Raw genomic sequence first — 22,590 nt, forward strand, 5'->3', positions numbered from 1 at the left:
GCTGAAAGTTGAGGGTATAGGAGGAACACTAAGAAGAAAAACTGTAGCTTTCCAGTTCTCAGAGAAGTCTCCAGGTAAAAGCAATGCATTCCTGGAGGAACTTGAAGTCTCTGGTGATGTGACAGTTCACCAGCAACAACAAAACAGTAACTTAGCACATCTACTGAGCAAACTGACTTGTTTCCCCTCTCCACAGACACTAACACTTTACAGAACAAGAGACACATCCATGTCTTAGCATAACAATTATTTACCTCACTCCGTACTATTCTTTTGTATAATATCATGAAGCCAATCAACAATTACAAGACACCAAAAAAAAAGCAAGAAAATATACCCACTGTCAAGGGATAAAGCTATCAATATAATCAGACCCTAAGATAGCAGAGATGTTAAAACCATCAAACAGATACTTTGTGATTAAAATGTAAAAAATAAAAAAAATTCAGAAAAAGATAGACAACATGAATAAACAAAAATTCAGCAAAGAGGTGGAAAATGTTTTCAAGTCCTATGAAAATACTAGACAAATTTTAAATCAAAGATGATGAATGCTTTCACTGAGCTTACAAGAGATTAGACACATCAGGAAGACTTAGTAAATTTGAAGGTGGAGCAACAGAAATTATTCTGACTGAAAATCTGAAGCGGGGGTTGGGGGTGCAGTGCAGAGGAGCCAAAACCTATGAAACAATATTAGATTAATGTACTTGCCAAAGTAGTCCAGGAAAAGAGACAGAAAGGAGGCAGAAGATATATTCAAAAAGACAATAGATGAAAACATGAAAATTAGGAAGGACGATAAACTACAGATCAAGGAAGCTTAGAGAACCCCAAGCAGGACAATTACAATAACACATTTTGGCACTCCACAGTCAAAGTTAAAGAAAAATCCAAAGTTTAAAAAAAAAAATCCTCCACTTGTAAATTGAAAGCATTTAGAGTAAACTACTGTAGGGGAAAAAAAAAATCTTGAAAGCAGCCAAAGAAGAGAAACATTACTTATTGAAGAACAAAGATCAGAATAACAAAAGTCATCTTCAGAAACTATTGTAGGCTAGAGGATAATAGAGCAATAGCTTTAAGTAACAGAGAGAAAACTGTCAGCCTAGATTAAAAACCCAGATAAAATACTGCAGAAACAAAGGCAAACAGACTTTTTCAGACAAGCAAGAGCTGAGAAAAGTCACTGCCAGCACACTTGTACTGTAAGATATACTAAAGAAATTTTTTTAGACAAAAGTAACATGACACTAAATAGACACTTAGAACAAAGAAATAAAGAATCCTAGAAGTAGAAAAAAATCAGTAAATACAAATACAAAGGCATATTTGACTCTTTGAAGCAAAAATAGTAACTAGGAAATACCTGGTTTATAATATGTATAAGTAAAGTATATTAAGAAAATAGCATAAACAATGGAAGAGGAAAAAAATGACAGTATATCCTTGTAAGATTCTGACATCATATGCAAAGTGTGAGAGGTTAATGATGTACATTGTAAACCCTAGAGTAACCACGAAAAGTATAAAATGAAGAGACATAATCAATAAGCCAGTAGTGGAGATGAAATAGAGTATTAACAATAACAAGCCCAAAGAAGGCAAGAATCAGGAAAATAAGAACAAAGAACAGGTAAGATATATAGAAAACAAACAGCAAGGTAGTAGACAGAAATTCAATCACATCAAAATATTTCATGAAAATGATCAAATGATTCCAAATAAAATCTGGAGACAGTAAAATTGTATCAAAAACAGTAACATGCAATTATATGTTGCCTACATAGGATATTACATGAGGATGAAGGGGTCAATTCACGGAGAAAACAGTAACAAGCCTAAATGTGTTTGCACCTAATAACAGAGCTTCAAAATACATAAAGCAAAAGCTGACAGGACTGAAAAGAGAATTAAGACGAATTCTCAAATGAATTTAAATACTTAAATGCCCCCTCTCAGAAACCTTCACAACAAGGAGACAAAAAATATCAGTGAATAATATAGAAGACTTGAAGAGCATTAACCAACTTGTCCAACTGACATTTGTAGCAAATAGACCTAATAGGCATTTATAGATTGCGCCACTCAACAATGGCAGAATATGCTGTTTCCAACTGTACATGCGGCCTTCACCAATACGGACCATATTCTGAACCATAAAACAAATCTCAGCAAATTTTTTAAGTATCAAAATCAAACATACTCTGAAACCCAAGGGATTAAGCTAGAAACCAGTATCAGAAAGATATCTCAAAATCTGCCAATACTTAAGTATTAAACAACATAATTCTACATAATCCAAGGTCAAAGAAGAAATCACAATGGAAATTAGAAAATATTTTGAACTGAATAAAAATATAAAACAGTGTTCAGAGTAAAATTTATAATATTATATACTTACATAAGAAAAAAAGTCCCAAACCAATATTGTAAGCTTCTATCTTAAGAAACTAGAAAAAGAAAAAGTTAAACCAATAACAAGTAGAAAGAAGGAAATAATAAAGATCAAGAATCAATGAATTAGAAAAAAGTAAAATATTACGAGGAAAAAAATCAATGAAACCAAAAGTTGGTTCTTTCAAAACATCAGTAAAATTGATAAACCTCTAGCCAAACTGACCAAGACAAAAAGAAAATAGTCACCAAATCACCCACATCAAGAATGAAGTGTTATCAGTGCAGATCCTACAAGGTAATTTGATTAAGGTAGTATGAACAACTTTATGCCAATAAATTCTATAACTTAGATAAAAAGCCAAATTCCTTCAAAATCACAAACTAAGAAGACTCATTCAAAAATTAATTTGTAATCTGAATAGCCCTACATGCATTAAGTAAATTGAATTTACAGTTTTAAACCTTCCTAGAAAGAAAAAAGCCTCTAAACCTACATGAATTCTCTGGTGAATTCTTCTACACTTCTAAGGGAGAAATAATACCAATTCCACACACAGTATCCCTTAAAAAAGAAGAGGACAGAACACTTTCCAAGTTATTTTAGAAGGTTAGGAATACCCTGAGAGAAAAATCAAGACAAGACATTAAAAGAATAAAAGCTATTTTTTTTAATTCTTAACAAAATATTAGAAAAATCAAATACAGCTATACATAAGACAAGGCATCAAGACCAAGTAAGGCTTATACAAAGAGTAAGGAATGTTTAGCACAACATCCAAAAATAAAGTAGTGCAATTAATTCACTATATCAACAAACTAAAACAAGAAATTATATTATTCCAATAGATACAGCCAAACACCTATGAAGTACTTACAATTAAATTTAATTAACAAGAAAACAATAATTATAGAATATTAAAATCTATTTGATATAAAAATAAGATATAAGCAAATAGAAAGACATTCATATTTTTGAACCGGGATGATATAATGCACTAGAAATAACATTAAAATGTTAATTGCCCCCAGATTATATATAATTTAGTGCAATTCCAATTAAAATTATAACAGGGTTTTTGTGTAACTTCTGCCCAGGGGTGGTGGAACAATGGATAAAACAGTCCTTAGATATGAACCTCAGTCTGAGAATATCTAAGCAAATCACTTAAAAAAAAATCTGGTACTATCTTAAGATACATGAGAACAACTGTGGATTTTATACTTAACTGGGAAAAAGATACATTATCTTAAAAATAGTGCTGATACAATGGACTGGATATGCATCTGAAAGTAAGTAAAAGTGGACTCCCTCTCCTCTCTTACACCATATACAACTAAAAACTCCAAATAGACTAAGCAGAAGCTCAAAGTGGAAAGAAAAATTCAACCTACGTATACGCGATCAATAGAGAAAGTCTTTAAAAAAAAAAACTAAAAACAAAAACAAACAAAAAGAGACCAGAGAAAACCAAATGATTGATTATATTAAAATTTAAAATGTTATATATCAAAATGTTTCTTAGACGAGACAAAAAACAAGTTTTTGAAAAAATTATTTGCAATGCAGATATCAGACAAATGGTTAATAGCTATAATATATAAAGAATTCCCACAAAAGGATAATAACCAAATAAAAAAATGAACAAAGGGCAACTCTTAAAAGAATAATTTGCCTACAAACAGAGAAAAAGATGTTCCAGGTAACTAGCAATCAGGAAATAATAATTAAAGTAACAATGAAAAAAATAAGTAAGTAAAGTAACAATGAGATACCACTACACAACTATCAGACTAGAAAAGGGTCAACTATTGCTGATGCAGTTCCAGAGAAACGGTATTTGCCTGCATTGCTGGTAAAAATGGTGAACTGTCATAGCCTTTTTCAAAGCAATGTGGCAACAGTTTGAATCAGTAATCCCACCCTGGGAATCCATCTCATAGGTCTGTCATATAAAGATATTTATCACAATACTGGCGTTAGTGACAAAAACTGGAAACTAAGTATTGCCCACCAGTAAGTTAATGATTAAACAGAATATGAAAGAACCATACCCTGGAATATTACATCATTGTTTGGTGTTTTGTTTTGTTTTTTAATGGATTAAGAGTTGTTGCAGGTAAGTGGAAGGGTTTCCTGTAGGCAATACTGAAGGAAAAAAGAAAAAGAGTCTCCAAAAAATAATTCCATTTTTGTAAGCAGTGATCAAAAACCTCAAGCGTATATGTGTTTATAACACTTAAGGATATGGAGAAAAATATGAAAGGACACGTAATAGTTCTGATAACATGGGTTATGGGGGAATATAACGCTATCGTTGGCTAGAGGAGGACAGAAGCTAACTAAAAAGAGAGAACGGAGATCATCATAAAATGAAGTTTAAAGTCTCCACACACATGTACCTACTTTTATTGGAGAGATATTTGTAAACACTCCCCAAGAAGTGAGTTTCTGCAAAACAAAGCTTATTTCCAACAGATCTTAAGTTGAGTTCCTTTGAAAAACTAAGTCATAAAAGCAACAACCAATTCACATTTAAATACTATAAATATCTAGCTTTGAGCTGGCTGTAAACATTAGATAATACCTTTAAAAGCAACACACATATTTTATGTACAACAAATGTGCGATCTACATTTTTTGAAAGAGACAAAATTTAGAAAAGCACGTGTTTAAATGAAAAAGGTTTTCCAATTAGATGAAAAGTACTTCAAAGAGAGTAAAACAAATCTAAAAACATCTAGGGTATTATTTTTAGGTACTAAAGATCTACATGAAGATGGTAAGCCAAAGGAGAATTCACTAGCACGGCCCCTCCTCTGGGCCTAGCTATGGTGCTTTTTCCCCAATCTGCCTACATATTAGGACAAAGCAATGTTGTATGCATCTTTGTATTCTCAGCACCTAGTATAAACCCTGGCATGTGGTAAGTGATAAACCATCCCCCCAATTTTCTTCAAATAGTACAGATGCCTCCAATTTCAGTCTCTTCCAGGATTAATTGGGTTGATCTCTCTGAGCTGTTATTTATGGGGTTTTCCATGCCCCTTTAAAGTATGTTTGTTAGGAGGTAAGAATTCACCCAATACTCACAGAACAGCTCATCTAATCTAGACACTAGACAGTGGCACTTTTTTGTGCGATGTGGTCTTTCAAAATATTGGCTTAGTAAGACAATGAAAGTTAGGAAGACAGCAGTGGAATGAAATGGGGGAAAAAATTATTTTACTGGTGTTGGAAACCAAGGTTCTAGTTTTGACTCACCTACCTTCTAGTCCTCTTATCTTAACTGTATCCAATCTACCTTACAGGGCTGTCTGGATGAAACTAAAACCACTCTGTAAACTACCAAGCACTAAGTGATTTTTTCACCACTCCATACTTAAGTATTCTAAACTGTCTTAATCACAAAGCTATTTATACATAAAACACACAGCTGCTGCAGCCTTGAGCCTTGGTATAGTCCCAATATACTCAATAGAAAGCTCAAGGCACAATAAAAATTCCATCGATGCTCTTTATAGACTCATTAAGAGTTCATTTGTTTCTTGTTATATAATCTCTCAAAATGAAATATTTTGTGTTTAAGTGTCCTGTATTTATACCTACAGCAGAAAAGCTAATGCACTTTCCGAAGGTGTCACCCTAACCATTCAACCACTTTAATGTAAAGTTCCCTTCTGCATATCCCTTCAAGCAACACATCTGATAAATTACAACCGACGCTGACCTATAAAACTGATCAATTTGCAAGTTTTTCCCTCCATTGTTCTTAATGTAAAAAAAAAAAAATCTTATCTCTATATGTTAAGGCTTTTGGCCAAGGCTAAAATTCCCTTCACTTACAAATAAAATATCATATATCAAACCTCTTTAGCAGTATCTTTAAAATTTCATCAGATACTACCTTAATATAAAGCGCATTTTTAAAATTTTATTACTCAACCGACATTGTTATTTTTGTTTATCCAAATAAAGCTTCTACTGCCCAAGTACATCCCAGGATCTATTTTTGGAAAAGAAAATTTTCTGGTGATAGAGCAAATGACAGAAGTTTGCCAAAACACCATAAAGCCATCAGCTCTAAAAGATAACACAAAGGAGGTGTGAAATCACCACAGTTGCCCAAATATCTGTTTTTAATTTGCTTTCTTCTGCTTGCAGGTTTGCTTTTTCTTTCCTATAAAAAGTAAAACTTTTTCCATGAGGGATTTTTGCCACATGTCCAGTAAAACCCTCAAATCTCTGACTTCCCAGATAGAAGCAATTTTTCTCCTATGCATTCTATTTAAGTAACTTATAGCACTTGATCTGTTTATCACAAATTACTCTGAATTATAATTTTCCACCTAAGTCTTACCTCCCTTACTTGATTTTCAGCTCAAAGTCCTACCCATTTTCACATACAATTCCAGATACACAGCAGGAGCTAAGTAAGCCTAAGTCAAATGAGTAAGCAAGGCATTTTTAATACAGATAATATGTTTTTATTACTTTTATTATGCCTCTAACTTTCGTAGCTTTATCAAGTAGAATGCGGACTAGCCAGGCTTCAGGGGTCTACTGTTAACATTATGGAACATCCTGTAGCAGTTGCCTCCTAAAATAATTTTTTGGATTAAGTCTCTCAATTTGTTTTAGTACATACAGCAGCAAACACAGAATTGGCTTCTGTATTGAAGTAAATATTCTAGTAAATGTATTCCAGTAAATATATATCAATATAATCTACAAATGAAATAAAAGAGCCTCTAAAGACAATATTTATTTGTGTAATACTCCCTTTTTTTTTTTTTTTTGCTCTGCTCTACAACAAGACTAACTAGAATATTATATTTAATGCTGAAGGGAGGTGAGAGGACTACAGAGGAAAGCTCAAAGGTTTTCTGGTCTTCAAATCTCTGCTTTAATGCCAACTGCCTATTGACTATGATGACTTACTTAGTGAAAATCAGTTTCCACGTTTACAAAACAGAAACCCTAATATCATACACATATACTCAATGAATACTTAAGAAAAAGAATCTCATATTTTTAATATATAATGCACTCCTGAAAATTCATACAAAATTCAACTGTGTGTAAGTCAAGGGACCAGACTCACATATTCTAAAGGACACCCATTCTCAGGGACAAAAGAAGTAATACCAGATCTGTAATTACATACAATCTATTAAGTCGTGTCATTAAAAATAGATAGAGGAAAAAAAATAGATGGAGAGCATTTTGTATTTTCTGTAATCTTATTTTTTTTTATAAATTTATCAGTTTACCTCCATTAAGCACTTTGAATAAAGAATGACCAATTTTCAGCACACCTAATGATTTGTCTCAACTGTGTAATAAACCCTGTTTGTCAAAACAGAAGCAGAGCTTTCATTCTCCCCTTTTTCTACTTAGTTTGTTAAAGAAAGGCAAAAAGCTGTAAAATTTTCAAATAATTTTTGAAATTATAAAAAATGGCAAAGTCATGTGGGGGTGTGCGGGCTGTTACTTGGCAGACAGCACCATCTCACAAGAGCTAATAAAAAAAAAATGCATTCATGAACTGATGTTCCTAAGTCAAAATCCAGTACTTAAAGGTACTTTAGGGGTCTCCACACATAGTATTCAAAGTATGAATTATCTGAAAGTCATCTATACCTGCCTGTTTCCTAAGGAGTACATATTAAACTAAATAAGCTAACCCATGAAAAGCACAGTGCCTAATATCTGTATTATAGTAGCTGAACAATAAAAAGTAGTTTTATTTTGTTTTATTGTTACTATTCATTCTAATGGCTTCTTTTAAGAGAGACATCAATATACTGGAAGAGGCTAAATTTGTTTTCTTCCAGTTTCATTGAGATATAATTGATAAACAGCACTACGTAAGTTTAAAGTATATAGCGTAAAGATTTGACTTACATAAATCATGAAATGATGACAATAACTTTAGCAAACATCATTTCATAGATACAGAAATATACGATGATTCTTAACAACTTTCATATGTAACATACAGCAGTGTTAATTATATTTATCGGGTTTTACATTACACCTCTAGTATTTATTTATCTTATAACTGCAAATTTGTACCTCTGAGCACTAAATACATACTACTGGATGCTTTGCCAGCATTACGACATTTTTAATCCTCAAAAACATCCTGCAATGTTGACGTTATGTGTTCGTGTTTTTGTTTTTATTTATCAATGAGTAAACTAAGACTTGGAGAACCAACTTACCCAGTTACCTAAAAACTGGGGAGTTTAAGGTTTCCAATCCAGCACTATTTAACTCCACTACAAGGCTTCAGTTTGCAAGGAGAAAAAAAAAAAATTCAGAAAATGTAGTGACTTGTGGAATGGCTAGTAGAGTTGAATATATTTACTAGAAATGAAAAGACTTAGGTAGGAAATGACCATGATATTGGCATTTTGCTACTGAAAAGACAGTCATATGGACTGCAGTCAATAATTTGTTCTTTCAGTAAGTATTTTAGCACCATATGATCAGTCACTATGTTAGGGACTGTGTTACAAGCCAGGAAAGTAACTACGAAGATTCACTTCCTGCTCTCAAGGGGCTTATTATTGGGAGGGGACAAAGCAAATCAACAAGCAATTATACAGAATGAATATGACGCGCTGTGGGTCCACGCAGTCCAGACTGGAACCTAGTGCATTCTTAAAGCAGGGGGTGATTAAGAGTCCACAGAAAGTGATGATTACAGCGAGAGTTGTAGCATGAGCAAGAGGTAGGCCAGTCACACGTGTGACACAGAGCTATACTGATCAATTAGTTTGAGTTTGTTTCTTTGTTCTTGGACGAATTGAGTGTGCAGTTTGCGATAAAAAATTGCATCTGTTTCTTAACTGGAGAAAATGTAGCTGGGGAGAAATTATGTAAATATTATTCTTAATTTTCTCAAAAATATGTGTTTAAAATATTGTACATGGCAGAGAAATATGTGCATATAAATTAAACACATGCAACAAATTTTCAAATACCCATTTAAGATCTCCATCATCTACTGACATCCAACATCTTTCTTTATTGTGCACGTGTTGTGCCACAACAATCTTCGAGTCTAACCAAGAGACTAAAGCCACAAGTCAGACATAGCTTAATCAACAGTACCTTGGCTTAACTAGGGATTTGAAGTTCTTTAAGTTTTTCTAAATTATAGTACAACAGCACAAATTTAATGATTCCATTAAAAAAAAAATTAAGGGCCCTTTTTAATGACCAGTTGATAGACGTTTCAGTTGACTCACTGGAGAAGTAGCCTGGAAGTTTATAATCTCTAAATAATCCCTGTTGATTTTAATTTTCTATTTTCTGTAAATGATCATGGAAACTGAATTTTCATGCATTTTTCTTTTGAAAAGCTCAAATAACTTCACCTGCATTATATAAATGTTAATAGTAACTTTTATAGCAGCTACATAGAAACTTTAAGAGTGACTTTCTCAAGGTCATAGAGCAAATCTCTGGTGAGACAGGAATGGAATTCATGACCTTTGACTGCCAGAAGTTTTCTACCCACACTCGGAAATTCCTTCTCCATAAGTGTAATTTATATGCTCACTTTGAGAGGCTGGAAAGTTCATCCCTTTCAGCACAGGGGGTGGAGGGTGGGGGGAGGGAGTGGTTTTCCTGTCAAATAGTTGCCTCCCCAGTATTTTATAGTTTTACAAAGGGATTTTTACCTACATTATCTCATCTTACCCTCACCACAGCCCTGTAAACTGCTTATTATTTTTCCCATTTTACAGACTCGGAGGGGTTGAGAAATTTAACCAAGGTCACCCAGAGTTAGTAAGCAAGAGAGCTTGACTCAAACTGCAATATCTCTGCCACGTAAATCAGTCCTCATTTCAGGATGTATAATCTTAGCAGACACCGGACTATGAAATGAAACGTTTTTTTTCTTTCTTTCTTTCTTTTTTTTAAGTTATTTACTTCATTTTTTACAATCATTTATCTTGGTTGTTATTTAGGTTTGTGGGTTTGTTTTCTTTGAGGCAGGGTTGTTTTCATGTTTTGTTATAAGTTTGCCTGTTAAACTAAAGTGAGAATTGTACTACTAAACACAGAATTTGAAAAAACAAACTTTGTGTTTCCCCTTTTTTATGCAAGTGGGAAGGGGGCTTTCTACTACAATTCGTGGTCATAAATGTATATCGTGCATGTATGGGGTACATGTAACTGGAGAATATAAAAGCTCACATTTTAAGTATAAATACTATGTCTATATATATGTACTTATCTAAAAATAGCAAATATATATATATATATATATATATATATATATATATATATATATATATATAGTATATACATACACATCGTAACAGCAATTATTGTGAAAAGCCATACATACTGTGAAGCATGGTGCATATAGCACCTGAAACACAATTCCTGACGTGGAGGCCAATAAGCTGTAATAGTAGCGGCTTTTATCGCCTCTGATGGGGGTGGGAAAACTATCCCAAAGCCCTGTAATTTTTTTTCCCCTCATCCTCCACACAGCAATACAGCAGCAAGGGCTTTCTGCTACTCCATCTGCACCTAAAAAAGCAATACTGTTTGGGCCGGTCCAATTTTTGTGCTTCTAATAACTATTCAAAAATATATACTATAAAATTAGCAACAAAAAAGTATGACTTTGACGTGAAGAAAAAAAAAACAAAACAGAAAGACCATCCCAGAGCAAGAATTCTTTAAGTGAATATCCTGTAATCTACTGCCAGACCAAAACAGATTTTTACAGAGCAACAGGAGTACTCAAGTAGCCACTTTTATGACAATAAACACCCAAAACCGAAAAATCCTTTTGTAACATAATTACTGAGAATATATAGAGAAAGTAACCATTTAATCCACAGCATGTGTTCCCTACCGCAAGAACTCCAAAGCTGACATCAGATGGGGTGTGGCTGCTCTAGGCCCTGACAATGAATTCTGGCTGGCTGAAGTCTGATAGTTCTCTGGAAGGGCTTAGGATCTAGAAACCAAGCTGGTCTCACAGAGCCTAAGGCTGTTGACCTTCTGGGCACAGGGCAAGGCCCAGCTGTTTATGTGCATTTTGATTTTGGGAGCCCTGGTTGTGGTGGATGAGTTAAGGCTGTGGTTATAGGGTGTTGCCAGTGATTTAATTTTAATATTTTTACCCTTACATTTTGTACATACTTAAGACCGAAAGTCGTGCATAATTTGTAGGCTGAAAAATAAACATGAATTTTAAAACGGGAAATAAACGAACACTGGGCAAAAATACAGATATTTCCACTCCAGTACCATATGGTATTTTCAAAATGGAAATGATAAAGGTAAGCAACTGCAATCTACTTTAGTAATTATTTACAAAAATGAAAGTTGTTCTCTAAAAGAAAAAGATAACCGCAATGTCAATTCTGAACAAAACTGGGGTTTTAGCTCTTGTTCGTTAATTAACATGGAAGTACAAGGAAACTTAATTTATCCAAAAAAAAAAAGAGAGTAACTTTTCAAATGAGTTTGTGCCATTTCCAGTTTTGTAGACTACAAACTATTTTGTATTAATACACAGACCATCTACAGCTAGATTTATGAAGTTGACACTAAGAGGATTAAATCTCATGATACCAAGAAAAAAAACCATTTGACACCCCTAAGATAATGTGGGTAGTCTCATGTTAATTCGAAGAAATATGAAATCCCACACTTTCCATTTTGTACAATGGTGAAAATAAATGTTCAAGACATTTATATGCTCATATATTGTATGTTTATAACATATGTTTATATATTATAATATATGTTTATATGTTACTAGTTAACAATATCATCTCGCTGGACATACTCAGTACCCTAGATTAACCAACACTGGCTGGAGTTCAAAATGCCCTCACATAGGCCTAGAAGACTAAGCATGTCTGTCATCTTTGCAGAGATAGAAAAAACACACCTACATTTAACACCAAATTATTTCATTAAGTTGTTAACAGCCTGCTTCATGATGTAACATCTAAAACTCACTCTGAACCTACTGAAGTTCGTGTTTACCTTTCACGGGAGGCCGGTAAGTAGTCCCTGAGGAACATATATTTTTTAAATGACCAGAACACTAACCCTATTACGAGCCTGATGGGTGCTCTTCAGCTCAAGCATCCTGATTTGTTTTTCCCTTGGCCTGGGGAGAGAGCACGCGCCAGTGTTTGCGGTGCCTCCCTTTCTGCACACACATAGGCTGCAGCTGTAGTAAACAACCACCAGCCAAGACTTGCTAAGGTCAAGGTCTCAAATGTGATACTAGGACCAGTTTTCTCCCAAATGACATTCAGTTGAGGAAAAAAGTTTCTGGAGGAAAAAAGAAATATTAAGGGCCCATTAGCACAACAATTTTCATTCAGTAAATAGTAATTCAAAGCTTTCCAAAATAAAGTTTAGCTAACAGAAGGTTCTTTCAAATATGCATTACTAGGTAATAGATAAATAAATGAAACACTTCAAAAAACAGAAACCCCTCAAGGACTGTATTACAGTTTTAGCTCATAAATTATTAAAACTGTATGTGAAAACATCCCAACTTTTACCAACTGAAGTATATTTTGTAATAGTTACGAATTAGAAGGTAAAATAATAAACCTGTTTCATAAGCATATTACAAATTTTTGCCAATTCTTGCATGCTCAAAACGCTCTCTTCTCCACCTCAAAGGAGCTTAATAGACTCAAGCTAGTCTCCAGACTGACCAGGCTGCAGCGATAAAGATATAACTTATGCAACCGAATGTTTGTCCTTCAACATCCTATTTTCTACTAAGCTTCTAAAGTTAAACATTTTCTAGCCTAAAAGTATACCCCTTTATCATAACCAATTTCTATGTGGTTTTTTAAAAAATGTAAACGACGTGTGAATGAGGTCTGCAAATAGTACAACCAGGCTTTCTTTTTTTTTTTTTTTTTTTTTTAGGTGAGGGGGTCACTGTTTTTATTAAAAGCCAATTCCAAAGAGTATTTCTTAGAAGGTGGAATACACCCACCCTTCAAAGTGACCACTCCTATCCCTATCACAAGCTGCTGCCTGTAAAAAGCCACTACATTTATTTCAAAGCATTTACTTATCTAAACAACTCTATCCTCCAGTAAGAAAAGGGCATGGAGGCGTCTAGGTGGATTTGCAGAATGACGTGTACTTGATTGGCAGATGTCTACCGAAGCCACTAGAAGCACATGCACTAAATGTAAATAGAGCTGCTCCTCTCCCTGGTGTCACAGGGAAACTGAGGGGATATTAATGCTGATTTAAAATAAAATATCCGAGTGATCGGCCGAGAATTCTATTAGCTAGTGGAATTGCTTAAAACAATCCACATAGAACGATACTTAAACCATCTGTACAGTTAAATTAGAGCTGACAATATTAACCACACAAACTGTTTATCCAGATTACACATTCCGTTGTACTAATACTCTTTAACTCAACACAGTCAGCTTTTATCAGCTGAATTAAGGCTATTACTATTAAAGTATGCAAAACTCAAAGCGCAGGGTGAAGGGGGTTGGGAAGCTGCAGGGCATAAAACAAAGGAATTGGTACTTTTTCCAAGTATTTGCCTCAAATGCACTTCGAAACAGAACTGTTGAGTGCACCCCACCCTTTTCCCCAAAGATAAAAGTTTTCAAAGTTCTAATAGGCAGTTCTCCACCCAACAAAAGCAGGATTGATTCTCCCTGTGGGGGAGCATCTAACACGAACACCAACTAATGTCGCGGAGGTCAAGTCCGAGTCCTCGGAACGAGCTTCTAAGGCAAGAAGTGGCTCCCAGGCCGGCTCCGCGGGCTTCCCGGCCCGGCTGGCCCTGCAAAGTTGCCCCTTGTCAACTCCGGCCAGGTCCCCCGTAATTGAAAATAACAGCCACGGGCCAGCCCCTGGCTACTTCCCTGGACCCGGCACTGTAGCGAGTGACAGTTACACATCATTACGACCAGAGACAATAATGAATGTAGCACCAGGACCACTATTCATGCCAGCAGTGTCATCTCCGCCTTAACCCCTTCCCCTCCACTCTCTCCAGTGCACACCCACAGCCCACACGGCCCCGGTGCGGCAATTCTTCACCCAACTCGCTCTATTCCTGGGGGCAAACTACTTCGACAACCGCCCCCCGCCCCAATTCAGCCCTGATGATTTATTTCTCATCCTTGGCAACTGTCAGGCAAACACTGCAATCAACAATTCCACTAGGGGTAGAAAAACATTTGCCTAATTCACGTTACTTGGTAAGTTCTTTTAAAAAAAAATTGGGGTGGGGGGGAAAGAAACCTCCTTCTTTCGTCTCCACGAATCCAACCGGCGCTACTTGCTTTGCGATAGCATCGCCCTCCCTCGGCCCCCTCCCGCTTCCCAACACTTTCCCCCTTTAAGAACACAGACCAACCAAAATGATTTAACTTGAGCAGATGACAGAAGGAAAATAAAACATGTTAAGAGAATACGGTCTGATTTGGGATGGCAAAAAAAAAAAAAAAAAAGAGGAGGGGGTTGTTTATTTTGATAAGAAACGGAATCGGCACAGACCTGAACAGAAGCTGCAGAGCAGGAGAAATTGTTTTCTTTCCCTCACACAGAGTCCCCCTCTCTCTCCCTTTCTCTCGCTCTCACACGCGCGCGCGCACACACTCACTCTCGCGCACACACACACACATACACACGGCGTCACCCGCGCACACTCACACTCGCACACGCACAGGCAGAGCCTCTCAGCTGCTCTCTGCAGTTCTCAGGAAATGAATGGGGGGCAACCCAGGGAACTGTTGTACTTGCAAATGACTTACCCGGATCACATGATGCGCTAAATGTAGGGTGGGCCGGTGGGTGGAGGCTGCCGAGACGCGAGCCCGGGTCTAGCGTGGGGAGCCTCGCCAGGCCCGCATCGAATTACCCCGGGGCCCAGCCGAGGGGGTTGCAAGACGCCGCTTCTCCTCCCTTGCAGCCCGCAGCTCAGGAAACCGGAGAGGCGTGGGGGGTGGGGTGGGGGGGTGAAAACACCGAACCCCCAAACAAAAGAGCTCTGGGTCCTCCTCCCCAGAAACAAAGCCCCGCCGCTGCGGGCGAGCCCCGGGGTGGGGCCGAGGGCGGGGGCGGCGGCGGGGAGGGGCTCGCTCAGCAGGCGCTAAGTCGCTTTATTGCCATAAAATGGGGCCCCCGAGCCGCTCCGCCCGAGGATTAGGAGGCGGGCTCTGAGTGTGATGGTTGAAATCCCCTGTGGGAAACTAACCCCTCCCCGCTCGCAGAGGTAGAAGGCAACACCCACTGCCCGGCCCTCGCCTCGCCGCCCGGGCCGCCAGCTGGGGGGTGGGTCCGCGGAGCCTCCACCCCGCCCCACCCCGCCCCACCCCTGCCCCCGCCCCACCCGCTCCGGCATCGGCTTCGGTTGCGCTTCCAGATCACCTGCACCACCTTGCTGCGGCACCCAAAATAACCTACACATGGCCAACGCCGCTTGGGGAGCCGCAGGGCGAGGGGGGTCCGTGGGGCCACGCGGCAGGAGGAACCCCCGATTTCAACTCCCCGGGAGAGGACTCGTGCGGAGCCGCGAGAAAGTCCCCTCTTTTGTGACACAGCGCGCTAGGCAGCCTTAAGAAGAGAATTCGGAGACAAATAAAGCGCGGAGCCCGCTCACCACCCCCAGCCCCCTCACCACCCCCAGCCCCCTCCTCTCCTCTTCCCTCCCCTCCCCTCCCGCCCGGGTGGAAGCGCGCTGGGAGGGGGCCGGGGGCCCGAGCGGTCCCCGCGGCTCACCCACCAGCTAACTTGGAAAGGTGTGGGCGGAGCCGGCCCCGGCGGCTGGGCAAGGCTGCAGGGCCAGCGCGCTGCCGCTCGCGGGGACCGCCCCCGGGCGCCGGGCAACAATGGGGTCCCAGCCGGGGCAACCCGGGCGGGCGGTGCCCTGGGCGCGGGGGTGCGCGCGAGGGTGGGGCCCGCGGAGGGCTGGGCGGGGAACGCGGAGGAATCATTGTTTGGATTCTGGAGCGACGCACGTTGCGGGCGAGGTGGGGGCGTCCTCCCTCCCTGCGCTTCACCTTGGCGGGATGAATGGGGGCGAAGCGGAGCCGAGCGCCTTGCTCCGGAGCCTCAGGAGAAGGGGCGCCCGCCCGCGCTCGTCATTTAGGCAGGGAGCGAACTTGCGGGAGGGTCAGGAAGCGAGAGCTGCAGACCCCGGCCAAGGAGCGCCGGGAGTGGAGTCCAGCCCCCACCGCCCCGGCCCTGTGCCCCAGGAGGGAGCCCCCAGAAGCGGGCGGCCGGGAGCCGAGTCCGGGACGCCCTCCCCGGCAGCCCTACCCGCCCCGCCTCCGCGGCCGGGGGAGTGGATCGGCGAGATTCTGGGGCGGGAGGGAGAGGAGGCAGCCAGCGCGGCCCAGCGTTCCCGCGGCGGCTCGGAGGGCGCGGGGTCAGCGCGGCGAGGGAGGGTCGGCGGGGGCGGGGAGGCGACCGGGCGGAAGCGGGCGGGCGCACGGGGCGGGAGCGGGCGCGGCGGGCGGCGGTACGATCGCGTGCGCCACTTTCTTGCAAACCTAGGTGAGCACGCTGTGGCGTCCAGGCCGCCAGACACCCCGGCCCGGCGCCCCTGAGCCCGCCCCGGTGGGAAACCGCCCCGGCCGTGGGAAGGCCGCGAAGGGGAAGTTTACACCAAGGGGAGAAAGATTTGCAAATGTGGCACAGAGTGGAGTGGGAAGAGAACCGAAGCAGAGGCCGAGAAACAGGAAATGAGAGCGAAGGGACGAGTTCTAGCCAGGAAAAGCCATGTTCTACATTTTGTGTGGTTATTTTCCAAACACTTCGAAAGGCCCGGTGTGCCTTTTTAATGAAAACAAAGGCAGCGCACTGCTTGGTGTGTTCTCCGCCTCCTGGCACATTCTGTGTGCGAGGAGGGTGGGAAAGGAGGTCCAGCCGAGAGGGTGACTCCACAGCCCACTTCTAGTCCTGACAGGAGAAATCTAAGGGCCTGCGTCTGAGAAGTAAAACAAAATTGAGAGTTCTGTCCTGGTCTTAGGGTTTCGAAGAACAAATAAGTGTGGAAGTGGCCGAAATTGTGCACCACTCCTTAAGCGCAGTATCCTTAGGCTAGGAAAGCTGCGGGAGCTGGAAGGCGATGGAAGCCCACCTCTGAAGACTTGGGTGCTGCAGAAACCGGGAAGGAAAATGCAACCTAGGAGCTGAAGGGTCCTCCTTGGGATGGAGTCTCTGTTCCGAGGAAGGCAGTCCCGGACCCCATTCCCTGGTCTGATCCTGGGCACCGAGTAAACAGCCCTTCACATTCCTCTGTACCTGGATAGAAACAACTTGAAAGGACCAGTTCGAAAAACGGTAGAACATCAATAAATGCACAGTATTTAAATGGAAAACTTGCCTCTCCTAGCAATACTGTAAAATTTTCCTCTAGGTGGGGCAGGGAGTGAAGGAAGTGAGTTTCACTCTAAGAGTGGAAGGATGCTAGAATAAGTTATGCCATCGTCGCAGCTCTTTCTCAGAGAGAGCTGAATGGCCTACTGACCATAAATATATTCTAGAGCAAGTGCTTCTGCACGTGGAAAAGCATTCCAAACTGCCCTTCCTTATGGCTCCAGCCATGAGCATGTTAATAGAATGATGGATAGAAAATAAAGTACATGAATCCCTTCCAGAGGGATAAGGAAATTAGAGGTAGTCAAGGTTAATATCTAAAACCTGTATAGTGTGGTTACAAGGAGTGTATCAAGTATTAGAAAAAATACCATCAGTTTTTTTTTTTGAATTGTTAACACGAAAAAATAGGAATGTTCAATTCAGGCAACTCCCCAGGTATACAGAGGAAAATGTTTAAGAGGGAGAATAACTTCATTGTGTGAGCTGGGGATGAGTGTGGAAGAGCAACAACACAGAGAGTAAAGAAGCAGGGTATTATTGGGAGTTAGGATACTGGAGACAATTAGATGTGAGTGTGTACCCGGTGTACAGGCGTACACTTCCAATTCAATTCGTATAATTCTCTCTGTATAGAACTTAGATTAAAACCAGCTAAGGTGTGAACAGCGGGGAGAAAGTAGGGGAAAAGTACACATACCTTGGCAAAAATATGTGTAAATCTTTATGCTTAGTCCTTTCTCTTCTACTTCCCTAGGTTGGAAAAAATCAGAAAATGTGAAGAGGGCAAAATTATTTCACCAAGAATGTATAATTCTGTTCACATAAAAGAATCTGTTGAAATTACAGAATCGTAAAATTTCAGTGTTGAAAGTATCTGTCAAGTCCAAATCTATATGATACTTAGTTCTGTTTAAAACGAAGATGATTTGGGTCAGAAATAATGACCTCTTTCCCTAACTTTATATACTTCATTTATTTAATCTTTATTATGGCAGATACCAAAAGAATGAATTAAAGAAGATGAAGACTGATATTCTGGGTGTCTTCTACATGATACACGCATTGGATTTCTTTTACCTAACATACTAACCAGAAAACACACACACACACATACATATGCACCTCCCAAAGCAGATAACATATCGAATTCAATGTAAATATACAGCAAAGTTTACAAATAGAGATTTTAACTTGTTAATGTAAATGTTACCCAGAAACTTTTTGCCAAATCTTATACTTTACCAGTATATTTTTTGAAAAGTTAGTGTCAGCGATAGGAAATCTTTTACAGTATTAAGAGTGTTACCTATCCCATACCTTGATTTCTCTAAGGTAAAGACTCTCTTCAATATCTATGTACGTGTAAAGTTCTTAAACCTTTGGATTAGCGATGCCAAAGATTGCGTGGATGATTTAACACTTACATAATTCTAGGCAGAGGTTGGGGTGGGGGAATGGAGTCCATTTTCAGAAGTAAAAGCTGTGTTGAAAGATTAGAACTGGCTGAAAGTGAAAATAAAAGTGATTCCTAGAGCTTTAACGAAATTAAAAAATATAATCCTTTTTTTTTTCCCTAGGGCCAGAGGTAAATATGTGCTCTTGGGTTTTCAATGCTTGTTTTTTTCTTGTGTCATATTTTGGCAGTAACATGCAACAGAGGGAAATTTCCCGTTTTAAGTATGAGAAAGGCACGTAAAGGCCTTACTACAAATGCAAACAGCGGTGATACTGTGTGACTGCATGGTGAACAACATGTTTTGATTTGAATGAGGGGCTGTTTAGAAACAAAAGATGGCATTTCATAACTTTGTTTTGTTGTAATCAATACAGCTTTTGATCCTCCTAGCTTAAATATCTTCATCACATCCTCAGATGTGTCTCTTCTTTTCCAGGTTCCTGCACTGTCACTTTCATTCAGGTCTCCTCCGGCCTCTACCACCACATCCCCTCCTCATCCCCCTGCTCTGAACTTCTGGCCCCTTTTTCTCTCAAATCCATCCTACCTCTCCTACAGCTAATTATAGCATACCTATATTTAAAAACCCAAAGTGGCAGAAATGAGTTACAATACCATGACATTTAAGGGCCCCACTTAGATTTTCATATCTCATACCTCCCCTCCTAGCCCACCCATGTGGACAACTCCTCACCCTGCCCCATCCATCCTGGATGCCCTCACTCTAAACAGTCCGCCTTTTTTTCCTCCTGTAGAATCTTCCCAAAATGATGCCATGAAACCCCACACACATATGGATCTCTCATTCTCTTTCCAAAAATCACCTTTCTCATCTTGGAGCTTCTTTCAGTATCATGGAAAGAGTGCCTTGAGCACTGACCAACTGGTTTTTTTCATCCTTTTTCTGATTCTGATTCTCAATGTTTCTACCTATTTAAATAACGTTGCCCTCACATTGAAGGATTCACATTTATTGCATGCTTACTTGGCCCAATGTGAGATATATTAGCCCTAGCAGGCATCCAGCAAATGTTCCTTCCCTCACTTATTCTTACGGTACTTACACCTTTCTGCTTTAATTAAATACTGTTGGCCACCCTATCACAGGTAACGCTTTGAGAACAAGAGCTGCCCCTTAACCATTTATTTAGCCTTACTTTCAACCATCACATTGTTTCGCACATAGTAGGTGATTAATGAGTGCTAGTTAAATCAATTATTAAACTTAGAAAGACATCATTAAAATACAATATAGCAGAAAACCCCAGTTTCCACTTGTGTATATTGAGAATAAAAAAATTCTGGCCTATGTTGATAAATACCTTTTAAGCATTAATTCTGGCAACATTCCGCAAGCAACTTTCTTCTAATTTAGAAGATTTCACCTAAAGGAATATGTTCGATTTGAAGCATTTTTACCTAATTTCACTGCCCCTATCATTTTTAATCATTAAAAAATTACCCCATCAATTATACTGCTTTGTGGTTTTATTAGAATTAGATAGGATTACACTGTATTGAATAAAAATTCAATTCTTCAATCTCAGAAAATTCACAGCAAATTTGTTTTTAAAAATGGCACTTCTTAGGTTGCAAACATTGTAATAAATAGAGATAACCCACAGTTTTAAAAATAAATTGAAGCATATCAGATTCGAACTATAGCTATCCCTACCTTTTTTAATTTTACAAATGAAAATTGTACCCCCATAGAAACAATTTAACTCAACTGAAGCAGGGCTCGTTTACAGAATACCGCTTTAATTTCATGCTGAATGCAAGGGACTGGCCTCAGTATTATGAGCACAGGAAGATGAGCTTAGACAAAACTAATGAAAGACAATAACACGAGGTACAATTAAAACACTCTGGATGAACCCTCTGGATCTGTCTGAAGAGAAGCACTGAAGAGAAGGTCACACTTCAAAGATGCCTTAAAAGATGGAGAGGATATTTTTATCTCTTAATAACATGAAGTTTGTCATGTATATGAAACAGAATATATTGTATACCTATTTCCTATCCCTGGCTTAAGAAATAGATTGTTTCCAGTATTCGCTAACCCATCTGCTTTGCATCCCTCTCCTGTCCCTACAGGGGTAACTACTTTTGTTACAATTTTTTATTATTAATATTTTTTATCTTGACATAAAGGCTTCATATTGTTATTTTTGCTAATAGTGAACTGCTGTTATTTATTCAAGTGACTGTTCTCACCACATTCAAATTCTTCCAAATGTTTGCAGTTGTACTTACATTATAGTGAACATCTTAGCTTCTTTTTTTTAAAAAGATATCTTTTAGATAGTTTCCCCTAGTTTCAGCAGTGTAACTGAAACAAAGATTATGGATTTGTTTTCACTCTTCTAGAAACATATTGCTGGATTATTTTTCAAAAGTATTTTACAAGTTTACCATGAGTGGTATTTTCTCTGTGTTCTTGCTAAGGTTGGTGTTTTGAAATTTAAAAAAACAACAACTTTAAATTGGTAAGCAAGAATGGCTTGAATTTTCATTGTTTGATTAGCAGAGATTGAACTCTACTCTAGGAATATATATGTGACATTGCTGAGTAGGGTGCTTGGGCTGAGTCAAAGTGCTGTTGCCACAGCCTGGCTAAGAGGATGGGAGTCTGGCTACAATAGGATACGGACGTTGGAACAGCTGTGAAAGACATTACAAACTCAGATGTTAAAATTCAACAATTTGTTAGGTACTGGGGGAAGGGGTACAAAGGAAAGAAAATAGGAAACTTTGTCTCAGATTTCAAGTCCTGGTCATAAGAGAAAAGAAGGACCTTAAAAGTTTGGAATTCATACTTGTTTTTACTTTTGATAAATATGGAAGTCATCTGAATTAGATATTTCATTCTACCATATTGGAAGCTAAAATGACAATGTTAGATAGTTGATAGAGAAGAACAGAGAGAAAGAAGGAGTTAAAACCTAGCCAGAAATTTGGGAATAAAATAACATGAAATAGAATAAGGGGCGAGAGCGGGAGGGAGGAAGAAAAGGAGGGAAAAATATCAGTGTACTGATTAGTATAGCTTTGCTTTTATCTGCCAACAACAGAAAACCCATCTAATGTCTGCCTAAGATATATACCCTTCCCCCCACTCCCTTGGCAATGAAACTAGAAGTCCAAGGGTAGACAGCCACCGTTCAAGGCTGTGCAGCTGCTCTCTGGTGCTCAAGGGTCCCCAAGGGTCCCCAAGTTCATTTTCTTTTCCTCCTCCCCTTCTTAAAACGTAATATTTTTTCCCCTCTATAGTAGGAAGAGAGAGAAAGGCTAAAGGTAAAAGCCAAATCTATTCCTTTTAGAAATCCCTCCTGAAGCCTCACTCATATCATCTGTT

The 22,590-nt window shown here is 39.2% G+C and overlaps 1 protein-coding gene across 13 annotated transcripts in view; it reads right to left on the reverse strand.

Moving 5' to 3' along the window:
• Positions 1-15,594, reverse strand: part of KLF12 (KLF transcription factor 12) — a 405,368-nt gene extending 389,774 nt beyond the window's left edge. For 5 of the 13 annotated variants that reach the window (XM_045509132.2, XM_074378319.1, XM_045509135.2 and 2 more), the window contains exon 1: positions 15,205-15,591. The gene's annotated coding sequence lies outside the window, so the exon portion shown is untranslated. Of the gene's footprint in view, positions 1-14,947; positions 15,178-15,204 lie in introns of those variants that run through there. The other 8 variants (XM_074378321.1, XM_074378322.1, XM_074378323.1 and 5 more) reach the window with 4 other exon arrangements.
• Positions 15,595-22,590: the final 6,996 nt, after the last annotated feature.

This window comes from Camelus bactrianus, chromosome 14 (genome assembly GCF_048773025.1).
Source record: "Camelus bactrianus isolate YW-2024 breed Bactrian camel chromosome 14, ASM4877302v1, whole genome shotgun sequence".
In the NCBI taxonomy this organism is placed as follows: domain Eukaryota; kingdom Metazoa; phylum Chordata; class Mammalia; order Artiodactyla; family Camelidae; genus Camelus; species Camelus bactrianus.